Source organism: Sprattus sprattus (genome assembly GCF_963457725.1).
Source record: "Sprattus sprattus genome assembly, chromosome: 1".
Taxonomy (NCBI): domain Eukaryota; kingdom Metazoa; phylum Chordata; class Actinopteri; order Clupeiformes; family Clupeidae; genus Sprattus; species Sprattus sprattus.
The window spans coordinates 13757177-13768016 of NC_137920.1; positions in this window are offsets into that span (position 1 = coordinate 13757177).

The window sequence follows — 10840 nt, forward strand, 5'->3', positions numbered from 1 at the left end:
ACAGTGTGTGTGGGTGTGGGTGTGTGTGTGTGTGTGTGAGAGAGAGGCATAGTTATTGTGTGTGTGTGTGTGTGTGTGTGTGTGTGTGTGAAAGGCATAGTTATTGTGTAGTGTGTGTGTGTTAGGCTTAGTTATTGTGCAATGTGTGTGTGGTTCCTGTCCTCTATGTTTCAGTAGTTCTGCACATGCAGACTGGTGAAAATGAAGAGAGAATGAAGACAGAAACTCACAGCAGTGAAGAGCGATGTTCTGGTCACACTGAAGAGTCGAGTAAACACATGATGCTCTGCACACCGCACAATAAAAACATGGTCTTTTTCCTGAAATAAAATCTATATATTTTAAGAATATAACATGGGGCTGGCTTAACAGTGATGGATGTGTCTTCATTATTTGAGTTGATAAAGGTTTGTTGTTCTCCAAAGTCAAAAAAGAGAGTATGAATGTGTTCTTGTCTCATGTGTCAATTTTAAATGCATGAATGACTTAGCCATCACATGCATTGCAGTAGGATCATAAGTAAGGTTACTATTCCACACAATGCATCACTGTAGCATGCAGGTAGATGAGTGAGGGCAGATGTGAGTTTGTCTCCAGAGTGACTCTTCAGGCAGGTGTTGGAATGAAATGTGTTTATTTCAAGTTTAGATGGAAAGCTGCTCCTGTGCTCTGTGGCTTCTCACAGATCATCTTCATCTAGTCAGAGAGATGTCATCTCTTCAAACATGACCTTGGAGAAAACACATCTCTCATACAAGCTGTCATCATTATTTCCATTTTATTATGAAAGACTGATTGTAGCCAATTGTATGTTTGTATGTTTTTTTTTGTCCTTGTATGCAGCAAAGGATGTGTTGGCAGTCATTTTGATAAGCTCTTTTCAAAATCAACATTCTCTCTACTCGCTCTCTATTAGATAAAGTGTGAGGAACAATGTAAATGAATTACACAGAAATATAAATAAACTACACAAATGTCTTCAGACACAAACTACATGAGGGCCTTAAAAATGACATTCATTTTCAAATAGAGGAAAAGAAAAACATGATGATCATAGAGATGCTGCAGGTGACAGACTATCCAGCAGTTTGACTGTGTTTGGGTACATTTACAGATAAAGTTTTACACAAACAACGAAGAAAACTGTGTTCATTTTAAAATCTTAAACGCAGTCATTATCATAATCATCAGCATATGCTTCACAAATTCTCTCCCACTCTCTCCAAATTGTACAAAGTTTTTTTTATGAATGTCAGCAGAGAAACTCTTTTGATCAGTCTGCTGAATGGCTCAAGTCCAGTGTAACGTCTAGTTCAGGCTGTTCTCTGTCCATCTGTCTGAGAGGAAAAAGTTAGTTCATATTAGTGGCTGTGTGCCTCTGTCTGAGAGGACAGAGTTAGTTGTGGGGGTAGCACCTGCATCTCTCTGCCATGTCTGGGTCTGTGTGGGGGCCAGAGGATGCGGAACAGTGGGGTGAGGGTGGCAGCATCTACATCCCCCTGCCATGTGATCTGAGGGGGGGCAGATAGGGGGCACTCTAGAGTCACTCAGACAGAGAGAGGATGGGTTTGTCTGTGTGCTGCTGACACCCCTGAAGTAAGGGGACTGCAAACACATGGCGGCCCAGACTACAGAACACAGCAGCGACTGATGTGTTCAAGTCCAATCACACCCTGAAGTCTGAGAGAAAAGATATCAGCTTCACTTAAGGAGAGGCAGGTGAAGATTAAGAGTAATAAGGCATCTGTACAAGGATGGCCATTTTGGTAAAGACAGACCTAAGACAGAGAGAGGGTGTGTCTGTGCTGCTGATACCCCTAAAGTAAGGAGGCTGCAAACCCTTTTCATCTCATCTTACTTGATTCTATGGAGATACATTTTAAAAAGCAAGAGATTAGCGGGTATGAAAAAGTGATACACATTCATGACAAGATCAGCAATTTTGATGTATTATTAAACTCTTATGACTGAACAATAATTAATATTAATGATTTAATGTCGGCCCACATTACATGTATTTCCCCAATATAGATTTCAAAATGTAGGCTTTGGAATAGTACTCCTGTGCATTTTCCATCAAGACTAAACATCCTCCTAATGAAAATATTATCATTAAAAAGTTATGGTTCCCAGTCCAATCTCACTCTGAATAAAGAGAGAGAAAAAATATGTTCAGGATAGGCAGCCCCTAGTACCAACAGGTGAAGAGAGACTCTGTATGAGGATTTATCTGTAAGAGGGTGGCTAGTCTGGCAAGGAGAGATTTAATTGGCTAAAATACACATTTATGTTTCCCCCACAAACATTCATTAATAAATAAACACTATTGCCAATACTAAAACATGCAAATACATACATGAAACTAAAATGCAAATAGCAGAAAAACATACGGTGTGCGTGTGTGCATGGGTGTGTGTGTATGTTTGGGGAGTTGGGAGTGAGTGGATCAGAAGGTCAATGAAAAGAGGCAGTTTCAGTGTGTGTGTTTGTATGTGCATGCGTGTGTGTATGTTTGTGTGTGTGTGTGTGTGCGTGAATAAGGAAGAGAGCAGAAGTAGGAGGATGATGGGAATGTGTGTGTGCATGTGAGTATGTATGTGTGTTTGTTTGTGTTTGTGTGTTCCCTGGTCTTCAGGAGAATAGGCATGCATGCACAAGTGTGTGTGTGCGTGGGAATTAATGAATGAATGAGTGTCAGTGGGATGACTCAAGGCATTGACCCAGATAGAGACTTCAAACAAGTGTTCCTGAACAGAAGTCAAAAGTACGAGTCCAAAGGGGGATTTCAAAAAGCCTGAAACAGGTCAGGACAGGTTAGATCAGTCAAACAGGTAAACTATCCATATAGACATGAATCCAAAAGACTGACAGGTGATGTGAGAAAGATCTTAGATCAAGAACAGCAGCGCAGTAATACGGCTCTGTGGAGTGAACTAGACAACAGTACAGTGAGACAGATGAGAACAGTGAGACAGATGAGGTCAGTGAGCTCTTTCAAAAGCCCAGGACTAATTGGGGAAAAGTCTACAGGTGATGATATTCAGTCTTTTAAAAGCCCGTAGCTAATCGGGAAACAGTTTACGAGTGATGATATTCAGTCTTCAAAAAGCCTACAGCTAATCGGTGTTGATATCCCGTTGAGGCAGGTTAGGACTGGAGTGGGCGTGGCTGAGAGGGCTGGTTAGGCTGATGAGGTGATATAGTGAGACGGTGGGATGCATGTAAGGATGAATGTAAGGTGGAGAAATACAGCACACTAGAAAATACTCTACTGTCACAGAGTGGGATTGAACAAATCAGGCCCATTTTTCAATGTTGTTCAGCAAAAATAAAAAAATTAAATGGGTAGTTGTGGTGCGTGTGTGTTTGTGTGGTGCATGTGTGTGTGTGTGTGTGTGTGTGTGTGTGTGTGTGTGTGTGTGTGTGAGTGTGTGTGCGTGTGTGTGTGTGTGTGTGTGTTGCTCAGCAGAAGCTGTCACTCCCCATATTCTGATGACCTTTTCACACACCCAAAGAGATTTGACTACTGCTCTATGGTGTTGTGTAGACACGGTCTGTCTTTAAGGAGAAAACATTTTGACATAAGAGTCAAAACAAAAATTAAAGGCAAACTTAATGATTAGAAATAATCAAACACAAATTGCTGTAGCAGTACTGCTCTGCCGGATATCTCACACTACTGAGATCTGCTGAGGCCTGACATCACTCAGGAGTGTCTGCTCACCACACTGGCCTCCCTTAGAATGACAACCACAACCTTTTACAGAGGTGGAATTCACCGCCCCTTTTGGAACACACCACCTGCATAGGTAACCAGCCTCTAGGAGTTAATCTGATGACAGTATAGGTGAGGGACTGACTCCAGATCAGCATGTAGGAGTTAAACTAATGACACTAGTAGTGAAAGACTCCAGATCAGTCAGTAGGAGTTGATCTGATGACAGTATATGTAATGGTTTCGGCACACAAATAGGCAGTCCATACACAGGTAAACAGATCCCAGTAGTCAGTTTGGTCCACAGGTTGGGTATGACGTGTCTGAAACGAGAGGAGAGATGAGTAGACAACACAACACAGAACATAAATAATGACAACACAGGGGAAACATAGTCAGTCCGGGGTATTATTGTTGTTTATTGATGAGTGTAGACATGTGTTGTAATATTATTTTGTATTGTGATATAACCACATGTGTTGTATTATTATTGTGTCTTGTGATAACCAATGGACATGGGGGAACTGTGTGGCGGCTACTCGGGACTAATGAACTGATGGACTAATGGCCACGCAGTTGTGATTTAATAATTGGACACTGGCGGAGGGATCCTTTTTATACACGGTGACTGGAGGGAACGGGACTCATTTTCCCAGGTGCCCTGGAGCAATGACGCGATCCAGGAGCGACACGACCAACCACATCAATCGGGAGCCAGCTGGCATGGGAAGGATAGATGCATGTTAGCAGGCCAACTTAAGGAAAGTGGTTGTGCTAATTCACGTTAATGCTTTGTGTGAATGGGTTAGCTTTGAGTCTGCCGTTTGTTGAGTGTGTGTTTTCTTTCGAAGGGTGGTGGACTCTAGAGCTGCAGCCGGAGGGGAAACAGAAGCGGCATCGGAGGAAGAGTGCGGCCGCGGCGTGATCCTCCCTCCCTGATTGCGCAACAACGAAGCCCCGCGTCACCTGCTCTTGGACTGATTGAACTGGATTTGTGGGGGATGCCGCCGACCAAAAGTCCTTTTCCTTTTTGATCCGGCAGCGCACCCGCATAGCGGGGCAGGCAGGAACTGGGTGAGCCCCTCGTACTGGTTTACACTTACTGGGGAGGTAAGTTCAGCCTGAAAGCAGCGAGCGCCTGTTTATCTTGGAAGCAAGAGAACAAACTTTACTGGTGGTGAAGCTTGCCGTGTGTGTGACCCATCTGTGTAGTGACATTCTTTTAACTGTGAATTCACGTGTGCATTATAATACCAGTGTTGTGCCGAGCTGGGAAAGGTGTTGAGGGCTTTATTGAAAATATGATGTTTGTCCCGTGTTTTGCATGCATTATATTCTAATTGGCCTCAATGAAAGAAAGATTGTACACATCCCCCTTGGTGGTGCCTGTCTGTGGCTATGGTAGCTAGCCTATGTATCCTGTGTGTGATTGGGGTGGGCTATGAGGCAATTAGGCTGGGTCTAAACCACTAGTTGCATTTTGCCCAGTGACTGCTGTAACCAAGTGCGTGTGGGGCTGCCGGCCCTCTATAATAAACGTGTTCAAACTTTATTTCATGTCTGGTGTTGTGTGTCTCAGAGGGGTCTGAACCAGAGTAACATTAAGGTCGCAGTGAAGACATAGCCTAAACTTTTGAACAGGACGGGACTTGACACTATAGGTGAAGGACTGACTCCAGATCAGCCTATAGGACTTCATCTGATGACACTAGAGGTGAGAGAATGACCCCCGATCAGCCTGTGGGACTTAATCTAATGACCCCCGATCAGCCTGGGTGATATTCACCATCTGATTGCCTTTTCAGACAGTGATCAAAGGTGCCTGTGTGGATTGCTGGGTTTGTTGTTACTGTGATTGTGTTACTGTGAATGTTTATAATAAACACTTAATAAATTAACACCCTGATCAATGTCTGCACCTTGAGCTGAGACATATAACCCAAAGGTTCAGTCCTAAACACTTACAGTAAACTACGTTACTGTTTCTTTAAGGAAATTAACTTGAGGCTGAAGGAGGGTGTTCCGATAGAAACTGTGTTATCTAAGCAATAAAATCCTTTTGTGCAGAAACACAAAGCTCACTCTGAAACCTGTAACAACCAGTATAGGTGGAACAGGTCTTAGGTGGTTACACTGATCTCAAGGCAAGTGCATTTATTTTGTTTGGTGTTCAATTGATATATACAGCCGCGGAAAAAATTAAGAGACCACTTCAAAATGATCAGTTTCTCTGGTTTTACTATTTATTGGTATGTGTTAAAGTAAAATGTACATTTTTGTTTTATTCTATAACCTACTGGCAACATTCCTACCAAATTTCAAATAAAAATATTGTCATTTAGTTCATTTATTTGCAGAAAAATGACAATTGGTCAAAATAGCAAAAAAGATGCAGTGTCTTCAGATCTCGAATAATGCAAAGAAAAAAAGCTCATATTCATTTTTAAACTACACAATACTAATGCTTTAACTTAGGAAGAGTTCAGAAATCAATATTTGGTGGAATAACCTTGATTTAAAATCACAACTTTCATGTGTCTTGGCATGCTCTCCACCAGTCTTTCACATTGCCGTTGGGTGACTTTATGCTACTCCTGGCGCAAGAATTCAAGCAGCTCGGCTTCTTTTCATGGCTTGTGACAATCCATCTTCCTCTTGATCACATTTCAGAGGTTTTTTTATGGGATTCAGGTCTCGAAATTGGGCTGGCCATGACAGGGCCCTGATCTGGTGATACTCCATCCACACCTTTACTGGCCTGGCTGTGTGGCATGGAGCATTGCCCTGCTGGAAAAAACACTTCTCAGAGTTGGGGAACATTGTCAGAGCAAAAGGAAGCAAGTTTTTCTTCCGGGACAATGTTGTACTTTGCCTGGCTGAGGTTTGTAAAAGACCATAAGGATTGAACCAAAGCGGACTGGAGGGTCTCCTAGTTCGTCTTCTCTGATGAGTCCAATTTCACAGTAGGTGCAAGACTCTGTGGCTTGTAGGCCTCTCCAGGTCTCCGTCTAACCATCAGACGACCATGTGTTGGGCAAAGCTGAAAATTGGACTCATCAGAGAAGACGAACTAGGAGACCCTCCAGTCCGCTTTGGTTCAATCCTGTATTGTGTCTGTCCTCATGCTTCAGCGACTCTAAACATGGTGTCTGGGATCTATCAGATTAAAATTGCTTGTTTTACAAAGTAAGATATTACAGAGGTAGAGAAGAGAATTGAGGTTTATCCTGTGGTCAAAGAGACCCTAATGGTTAAACCTGTCCAAATAGCTAAAGCAGGGCTGTTTAGGGGCCACATAATGTGCTGAGGTCAGTGCTCTGTGTCTGTGGGAGTTTATCTGGTAGTGCCGGAGGATAGTGCCTGACTCCAGATCACCATGGTGACTCATGTAGTCTCTCTTATCAGCATATCCTGCCAGTGAGTTCAAAGGTCATGTGGTGCTAACCCTCACTGCCTGCTCTCACTGGGCAGTCAGTGCTGCATGAAAACTGTTCACTGAGGCCCTACGAAATAACGGCCCAATGTATGTAAATCTACTCAGACTATAAATGCAAGCAGAACAGTTATCCAATTACTGTGGGCTATCTGGTCACATGACTCATTCTCATGCTCTGGCAGTGGGCATGATTGTTGGTTCCAAAACACCTTTGGTGATTAGACAGAAGTCATATGTATTATTTGTGTATTCGTTCTACTGGACCACAATGACAAGTACCTGAAAATTGCATTGCTGCATGTCAAAATTGTTTCAGCTGGAGATGAATCTGTTGCAATGAATGAATTTTCAATTCTGTTTTGCAAAAAGACTAGCAATAGAATAGGTCTTCTAGCAATAATTTTTTAAAAGAGTTTTCTTAAAAAGGTTTGGTTAGGCTAAACTGACAGTCTCCTGAACATGGTATTACCTCCTGCTGTCTTAAGTAATGATACAACTAAGAGCTCTTTATCAATCCTGGTTGACATTTAGGTGTCTTTGAATGTGTGACTCGTTCTGGTGAACTAAGGTTCAACGGTCAAGTCAAGTCAGGCAGACGGCTCCTTCAAACCCTGACAGAATCCAGGTCTAGTATGGATGGAACACTGTGTTTTACCAGCTAATCTTTTTATGTTTGTGTAGTGTAGGAATGTCCAGAGTTAAATATTAATCTACACTCTTTCCAATCTTTCATACATGGATGTCCATTTTTCCTTCTAATAATAATAAGGCAAAACATATGAAACCACAGAATTATAATTGTATGGTGGTAAATCAATGCAACAGCAACACCTCTTGGCTATTTTGCATTAGTGTTGAAGATCATAATGAAGCCCAACAAGAAGGCCATGAAACAACAGCTTGTCAGCACTGAACAATGGATTAAGCTTAATGTAACTTGCAAGTGTATCCTAGTCGAAGGAAAACATTATTATTCACCAAATCGTTTATGTAGGCATATAGGGGTTATTAATGAAAATAGGACCAGGAATCACCACAGCGTTTCTCTGTGTAGGCATTTGCTGAAGTCAGTTATGTACTAACAGTAAGCCCTACTTTTTCGAATCCCATTTTAAAAAGAGGAGAGTAGCGTAGAGTATAAAGCGATATTTAGCCATTTGTAATCTATTGCTTTACTTGCTTTAAACTAGTGAAAACACCCCTCTAGTAAATTAACACAATATATGTGTGGATTATACCGTGCTTTTATGTAATTTCAGTTTATTAACTAATTAAATATTTCATGTTTTCTGCTGTTCTGGCCTAGTGTGACAACTGAAATGAATCAAGAGGTGGAGGAAGCTGCAGGTAAGAGTAAGATACTCAGACCAGAGTCTGCACTACACAGCTGTGTGACCTTGAAGAATGACCTGGACATGGATGATCCTGGAAACATGAGCAGTACATCAACACAGGCAAATGCAGGGTGAGTAGAAAAAGCTTGAATTCACTCACTCAAACACAAACGTGCTCAAAGACACATGATGTTGCAAAATACTCTATTATGTTGTTTTTCGTAATTGTTAGAAGCCAAAATGATAACATACATTTTAATTAGCTTAAGTGCCCAGCCCTAGAACTATACCCTCTGGAACTTGAAGTTGCCTTGGTGCAGATATTGTTTTTTACTATTAAGTGTGAACACATGTTGATTGTTTTTTTATCTCTGTCGTTTGTTGACGACACACACACAGACCTCACACTCGCTCTCTCTCTCACACACCGACACACAAACACACTAAGACCAAAACAAATTTGAGAAGATTAAGTATGCATAGAAAGGAATCCCAATGTTGTACTTTTCTGCATCATTCATGTGAGATCAAATCAGTTTCTTCATACCTAGTATAGTGATATTTTTTCAAATATGTATTTAAATAGCTAATTTATCAACTTAGATGTAGATCACTTAATACATAGGCAGTTGGTAAAGGTAAAAACTAGTCCCAATTAGGGAAGGCATAGGCAAAATAGGCATAAAGAACTATACTCTACATCTTCCTGATTCCTTTGTTCCTTTGTCCTTGTTTCTCTGGTGTCAAAGGTCAAGGTCCATCTTAACCCGACTGCCTTCCTTCACATACTTAAACTAAGAATCCCCTTTGCTCTTATAGCCATTTTAATCAGATTTATCAGATATAACATCCCTCTTACATTAATACATATTCATGTTTCTTTAAATTATCATTTAGTTCATGTAGCAACAATGAACTATTCAAGTAAAAAATGGCAGATCTTATCTGACTTTAGAAGAGTTTATATGTGACCATGTGTTTCTGTTACAGAACTGACCATGCCTCTGTCAACAGAGCTCGACCAGGTTTGCTGAGATGTAAGTCTTAATAGATAATTCAGTAACTGTTTGAATTGGGATCATTCACAGACAGTGGTATGCCTGTTGTAGCTGTTACCACTGCACACTGCACAATGATGCACACCAATGGATGGGTGTGTGTGTGTGTGTGTGTGTGTGTGTGCGTGTTTGTGTGTGTGTGTTTTTGTGTGTGTGCTCTGTTTGGAGTGTGAAGTTGTGTGTGTGCGCGTGTGTGTGTGTGTGTGTGTGTGTGTGTGTATTGGTGTGCTCTGTTTGGAGTCTGAAGTAGTGTGTGTGTGTGTGTGTGTGTGTGTGTGTGTGTGTGTGTGTGTGTGTGTGTGTGTGTGTGTGTGTGTGTGTGTGTTAGTCGGCAGCAGCTGTCTTTTCTGATGATGCCATTCTCTCCTCCTCTTGTCTGCAGGTGCCTATGAGCTCACACTGGACCCAAACACAGCAGGGAGAAATCTCTTTCTCTCTGAGGGGAACAGAAAGGTGACACGTGTGAAAGAAGATCAGCAGTATCCTGACCACCCAGAGAGATTTGTCTTGTGGGATCAGGTGTTGTGTAGAGAGGGTCTGTCTGGACGCTGCTACTGGGAGGCTGAGTGGAGTGGGAGGGGGGCTTATATAGCTGTGGCGTATAAAAGCATCCAGAGGAAAGGGGGGATGGGTGATGACTGCCTGCTGGGACATAATGACAAGTCCTGGAGTCTGGAGTGCTCTCCTCACACATACTCTGGCAGTTACTTGGCCAGACACAATAATGAAGACACTGACATACCTGCCCCCTCCTCCCGCTCCAGAAGAGTAGGAGTGTACCTGGACTGGTCAGCCGGCACTCTGTCCTTCTACAGCGTCTCCTCTGACACACTCACCCACCAGCACACGTTCCACTCCACATTCACTGAGCCCCTCTATCCAGGGTTTGGGGTTTGGCATAACTCCTCAGTGTCCCTGTGCCAGATCACATGACCTCCCCATGCTGCAGGAACACAGGAGTCACCCACTCCTATTCATACACATGTGTGATGCTGTGATGCTATGGACATAGTGATATGTGTATTCTGTTCATACACCACTGTTTTGATGATGCTATGCAAATGATGATTTTACATATTTGTATATTTTGTACATTTTCTGAATTGAATATGTGGGTTATAAGAATTGTTCAGCAACAATATATTGTGTTTTGCTCTCCTCAAGGTTTTGTTATTTGCTGCATTCGTCTGAAAATGATACACTTGTGTGTGTGTGCGTGGCAAAGTTTTTTTGTAATGTGTGTGTGTTTGTGAGTAAGGTATACCTATTGTTTAATGTGTGTGTGTTTGGCATAGTT